This window comes from Bidens hawaiensis, unplaced genomic scaffold (genome assembly GCF_021521415.1).
Source record: "Bidens hawaiensis isolate Kalapana, Puna unplaced genomic scaffold, B.hawaiensis_p1.1 tig00105428_1, whole genome shotgun sequence".
Taxonomy (NCBI): domain Eukaryota; kingdom Viridiplantae; phylum Streptophyta; class Magnoliopsida; order Asterales; family Asteraceae; genus Bidens; species Bidens hawaiensis.
This window is the reverse complement of record NW_027504750.1, coordinates 16,126-21,320: the sequence shown is the minus strand read 5'-3', so window position 1 is coordinate 21,320 and position 5,195 is coordinate 16,126. Positions and strand designations below refer to the sequence as shown.

General features: G+C 41.6%; 2 long non-coding RNA genes across 2 annotated transcripts; both read right to left on the bottom strand.

The window, feature by feature from the left end:
- Positions 1–1,846: 1,846 nt before the first annotated feature.
- Positions 1,847–2,013, bottom strand: LOC143608190 (uncharacterized). Its single transcript, XR_013149164.1, has 2 exons — positions 1,978–2,013; positions 1,847–1,877 (listed from the first exon to the last, which is right to left on the bottom strand). It is a non-coding gene; the product is annotated as an uncharacterized LOC143608190 (long non-coding RNA).
- A 1,089-nt stretch (positions 2,014–3,102) lies between these two features.
- Positions 3,103–3,244, bottom strand: LOC143608189 (uncharacterized). Its single transcript, XR_013149163.1, has 2 exons — positions 3,207–3,244; positions 3,103–3,149 (listed from the first exon to the last, which is right to left on the bottom strand). It is a non-coding gene; the product is annotated as an uncharacterized LOC143608189 (long non-coding RNA).
- Positions 3,245–5,195: the final 1,951 nt, after the last annotated feature.

Genomic DNA, 5,195 nt, shown 5'->3' with positions numbered 1-5,195 from the left:
CTAGTCAAGAAATCGGTTTTCAACCCGAACCGAAACCGATTATAAATCGGTTTTGAATTTTGTTGACCAAAACCAAACGGTTTTGAGTTTTAAACTCGTTTGTGCACCTCTACTCGTGCTTATAAACGAAATGAAAGTAAACGAGCATTTTCTGGGAATTGTTTGGCTCGTTTACAAACTGGGCTAAAATCGAACGAACATTTTTTATTGGGTATTAACCTCGTAGTTGGATGTCTATACAAGGTGTCTTTTGGGCAACATTTATGCATTTTGGGCTACGTTAGTCCCTTTGGCCTACGTTAGTGCCATTTGGGCTTCGTTTGTGCATTTTGGGTTACATTTATGCCTTTTGGGCTACGTTAGTACCTTTTGGGCTCTTTTTATGCCTTTTTGAGATTCACTTGTGCCTTTAGAGCTCCTTTATGCCTTTTAGACTTTGTTTGTACCTTTGGGCTCCCTTAGTGCCTTTCGGTCTCCGTTTGTGCCTTTTAAGCTACCTTTGGGCCTTTTGGGCTACGTCTGTGCCTTTTAGACTCCCTTAGTGCATTTTGTCTACCTTCATGCTTTTTTGGGCTCCGTTTGTGTCTTTTGAAATTTGTTTGTGCATTTTACGTTCCCTTTGGTGCTTTTGGTCTCCGTTTGTGCCTTTTAGGCTCCTTTGTGTTTTTTGGGCTCCTTTTGTGCATTTGGTATCCTTTTGTGCCTTTTAAACTTATTTGTGCCTTTTGAGCTACGTCTGTGCCTTTTAGGCTCCCTTCGTGCTTTTTGGGCTACCTTTATGCTTTTTGGGCTCCGTTTGTGTCTTTTGAAATTTGTTTGTGCCTTTGGGCTTCATTTGTGCCTTTTGCGCTCCCTTTGTGCCTTTTGGTTTCTATTTGTGCCATTTAGGCTCCTTTGTGTTTTTTGGGCTCATTTTGTGCATTTGGTCTTCCTTTGTGCCTTTTAAACTTAGTTGTGCCTTTTGGCTACGTCTGTGCCTTTAGGCTCCCTTAGTGCCTTTAGTCTACCTTCGTGCTTTTTGGGCTCCGTTTGTGTCTTTTGAAATTTGTTGTCTTTTGGGCTTCATTTGTGCATTTTCCGCTCCTTTTGTGCTTTTGGTCTCCGTTTGTGCCTTTAGGCTCCTTAATGTTTTTTGGGCTCCTTTTGTGCATTTTGGTCTCCCTTTGTGCCTTTTAAACTTATTTGTGCCTTTTGAGCTACGTCTGTGCTTTTTAGGCTCCCTTCGTGCTGTGTGGGCTCCGTTTGTCTTTTGAAATTTGTTTGTGCTTTTTGGGCTTCATTTGTGCCTTTTGCGCTCCCTTTGTGCCTTTTAGGCTCCTTTGTGTTTTTTGGGCTCCTTTTGTGCATTTTGGTCTTCCTTTGTGCTCTTTAAACTTATTTGTGCCTTTTGGGCTACGTCTGTGCCTTTTAGCTCCCTTAGTGCCTTTTAGTCTACCATCGTGCTTGTTGGGTTCCGTTTGTGTCTTTTGAAATTTGTTTGTGCCTCTTTATTTGTGCATTTTTACGCTCCCTTTGTGCCTTTTGGTCTCCTTTGTGCCTTTTAAGCTCCTTTTTGTGCATTTTGGTCTCCCTTTGTGCCTTTTAACTTATTTGTGCCTTTTGAGCTACGTCTGTGCGTTTTAGGCTCCCTTCGTGCTTTTTGGGCTACCTTCATGCTTTTTGGGCTCCGTGTTTGTGTCTTTTGAAATTTGTTTGTGCCTTTTGAGCTTCATTTGTGCATTTTACGCTCCCTTTGTGCCTTTTGGCTCTCTGTTTGTGCCTTTTAGGCTCCTTTGTGTTTTTTGGGCTCCTTTTGTGGCATTTTGGTCTTCCTTTGTGCCTTTTAAACTTAGTTGTGCCTTTTGGGCTACGTCTGTGCCTTTAGGCTCCCTTAGTGCCTTTTAGTCTACCTTCGTGCTTTTTGGGCTCCGTTTGTGTCTTTTGAAATTTGTTTGTGCCTTTTTGGGCTTCATTTGTGCATTTTACGCTCCTTTGTGCCTTTTGGTCTCTGTTTGTGCCTTTTAGGCTCCTTTGTGTTTTTTGGCTCCTGTTGTGCCTTTTGGTCTCCCTTTGTGCCTTTTGGTCTCTGTTTGTGCCTTTTAGGCTCCTTTGTGTTTTTGGGCTCCTTTTGTGCATTTTGGTCTCCCTTTGTGCGTTTAAACTTATTTGTGCCTTTTGAGCTACGTTTGTGCCTTTTAGGCTCCCTTCGTGCTGTGTGGGCTCCGTTTGTGTCTTTGAAATTTGTTTGTGCTTTTGGGCTTCATTTGTGCCTTATGCGCTCCCTTTGTGCCTTTGGTCTTTGTTTGTGCCTTTTAGGCTCCTTTGTGTTTTTTGGGCTCCTTTTATGCATTTTGGTCTTCCTTTGTGCCTTTTAAACATATTTGTGCCTTTTGGGCTACGTCTGTGCCTTTTAGGCTCCCCCTTAGTGCCTTTTAGTCTACCTTCGTGCTTTTCGGGTTCCGTTTGTGTCTGGTGAAATTTGTTTGTGCCTTTTAGGCTACCTTCGTGCTTTTTGGGCTACCTCATGCTTTTGGGCTCCGTTTGTGTCTTTTGAAATTTGTTTGTGCCTTTTGAGCTTCATTTGTGCATTTACGCTCCCTTTGTGCCTTTGGTCTCTGTTTGTGCCTTTTAGGCTCCTTTGTGTTTTTTGGGCTCCTTTTGTGCATTTTGGTCTTCCTTTGTGCCTTTTAAACTTAGTTGTGCCTTTTGGGCTATGTCTGTGCCTTTTAGGCTCCCTTAGTGCCTTTTAGTCTACCTTCGTGCTTTTTGGGCTCCGTTTGTGTCTTTGAAATTTGTTTTGTGCCTTTTGGGCTTCATTTGTGCATTTTACGCTCCTTTTGTGCCTTTTGGTCTCTGTTTGTGCCTTTTAGGCTCCTTTGTGTTTTTTGGGCTCCTTTTGTGCCTTTTGGTCTCCCTTTGTGCCTTTTGGTCTCTGTTTGTGCCTTTTAGGCTCCTTTGTGTTTTTTGGGCTCCTTTTGTGCATTTTGGTCTCCCTTTGTGCATTTAAACTTATTTGTGCCTTTTGAGCTACGTTTGTGCCTTTTAGGCTCCCTTCGTGCTGTGTGGGCTCCGTTTGTGTCTTTTGAAATTTGTTTGTGCTTTTTGGGCTTCATTTGTGCCTTATGTGCTCCCTTTGTGCCTTTTGGTCTTTGTTTGTGCCTTTTAGGCTCCTTTGTGTTTTTTGGGCTCCTTTTATGCATTTTGGTCTTCCTTTGTGCCTTTTAAACATATTTGTGCCTTTTGGGCTACGTCTGTGCCTTTTAGGCTCCCCCTTAGTGCCCTTTTAGTCTACCTTCGTGCTTTTCGGGTTCCGTTTGTGTCTATTGAAATTTGTTTGTGCCTTTTGGGCTTCCTTTGCATTTTACGCTCCTTTTGTGCATTTTGGTCTTCCTTTGTGCCTTTTAAACTTATTTGTGCCTTTTTGGGCTACGTCTTGCCTTTTAGGCTCCCTTAGTGTCTTTTAGGCTCCCTCGTGCTTGTTGGTTCCGTTTGGTCTTTTGAAATTTGTTTATGCCTTTGGGCTTTATTTGTGCATTTTACGCTCCCTTTGTGCCTTTTGGTCTCCGTTTGTGCCTTTTAGGCTCCTTTTGTGCATTTTTGGTCTCCCTTTGTGCCTTTTAAACTTATTTGTGCCTTTTGAGCTACGTCTGTGCCTTTTAGGCTCCTTTCGTGCTTTTTGGGCTACCTTCTTGCTTTTTGGGCTCCGTTTGTGTCTTTTGAAATTTGTTTGTGCCTTTTGAGCTTCATTTGTGCCTTTGCGCTCCCTTTGTGCCTTTTGGTCTCTGTTTGTGCCTTTTAGGCTCCTTTGTGTTTTTTGTGCTCCTTTTGTGCATTTTGGTCTTCCTTTGTGCCTTTTAAACTTAGTTGTGCCTTTTGGGCTACGTCTGTGCCTTTTAGGCTCCCTTAGTGCCTTTTAGTCTACCTTCGTGCTTTTTGGGCTCCGTTTGTGTCCTTTTGAAATTTGTTTGTGCCTTTTTGTCACACCCTCAAAATCCACTAACGGAGTTTTACCGTCAGAGGGTGTGAACTAACAGGATCGGAATCATTTAGTTATAATCAAACCATAAAACAAAGTTTCAAAACCATGAAAACGTTTACGGGTAATTAAATTGCGGAAGCGTAAAACTATAGAAAACAATGTTACGTCACGCAGGACGACTTAAAACCCAATGATAACAGTAAAAATAAGTTTGCATAGTTAAAAGTGTTTCAAGCAATGCATGATCCTAAACCGCGCGCCCGCCTCGGCTAACTGAGAATAACATACTAAAAGTGTCAACACAAGGTTGGTGAGTTCACAAGTTTATATAAAATAAAGCGTTAGCGTTTGCGTTCAGCGTTATGCGTTAAGCGTTTTGCGTTACAAGCGTTTAGCGTTACAACGTTTTGCGTTACAGCGTTTTGCGTTACTAGATAGTGTTATGTCAATTATATATCTATAGGAAGCTTGCCTATAAAACAAGTATCACTAAGTGTTCGACACCGAAGCTGACTGTTTATCATTTGCCTTGCCACCAGGTCTATTCCGACCATGGTATGTTTTTAGCCAAGATTACACCCACTCGACATCCAGTCGAGTTTAGCGTTGGGTGGGGTTTGTCAAACCCAGTAGTACTACTCAACAATGACTCGCTATTATCCAATATTAAACGGTTCGATGTGAATGAAGGACTTTAGTTAACGCGTTTGCCACTTAGTCCTTTACAAGTGATATATAATCTATATTAACAAAATCTTCAATGCGTTTTCGGAGTATGTTATCTCCCCAAGTGAAAAGCGTTTAAAAAGTTTAAAAGGGGAAAGTGAAACTCACTGTTTGCGAAGTATTCCCAAAATAATTCACCAAGATGCGCGTCACAGAAAAACTCTCTCTAGCGTTCTAAAACACAAAGAGATTTTTCTAAGTGTCGGAATATTATCGAGTCTCTAGACCCGGCAATAATACCTATGCACACAACATGTTTCGTGTTTCCGTTTGTGAATCGTGTGTGACTTTAACAAGTGTATTTGTGATACGTTACATGTGTAAGTAATTATTTACGTGTCCATGTATTCATACTGTACATCACTAGCAATTACTCCCCGTAAGGGCAATTTGGTCAACACATAACAATTAACTAGCAATTATTCCCCATGAGGGCAATTTGGTCAAAACATAACAATTTTATAGCAAGTATCATGTTTCATGCATTTTCACAAGATTCAGCAGCTAGTTT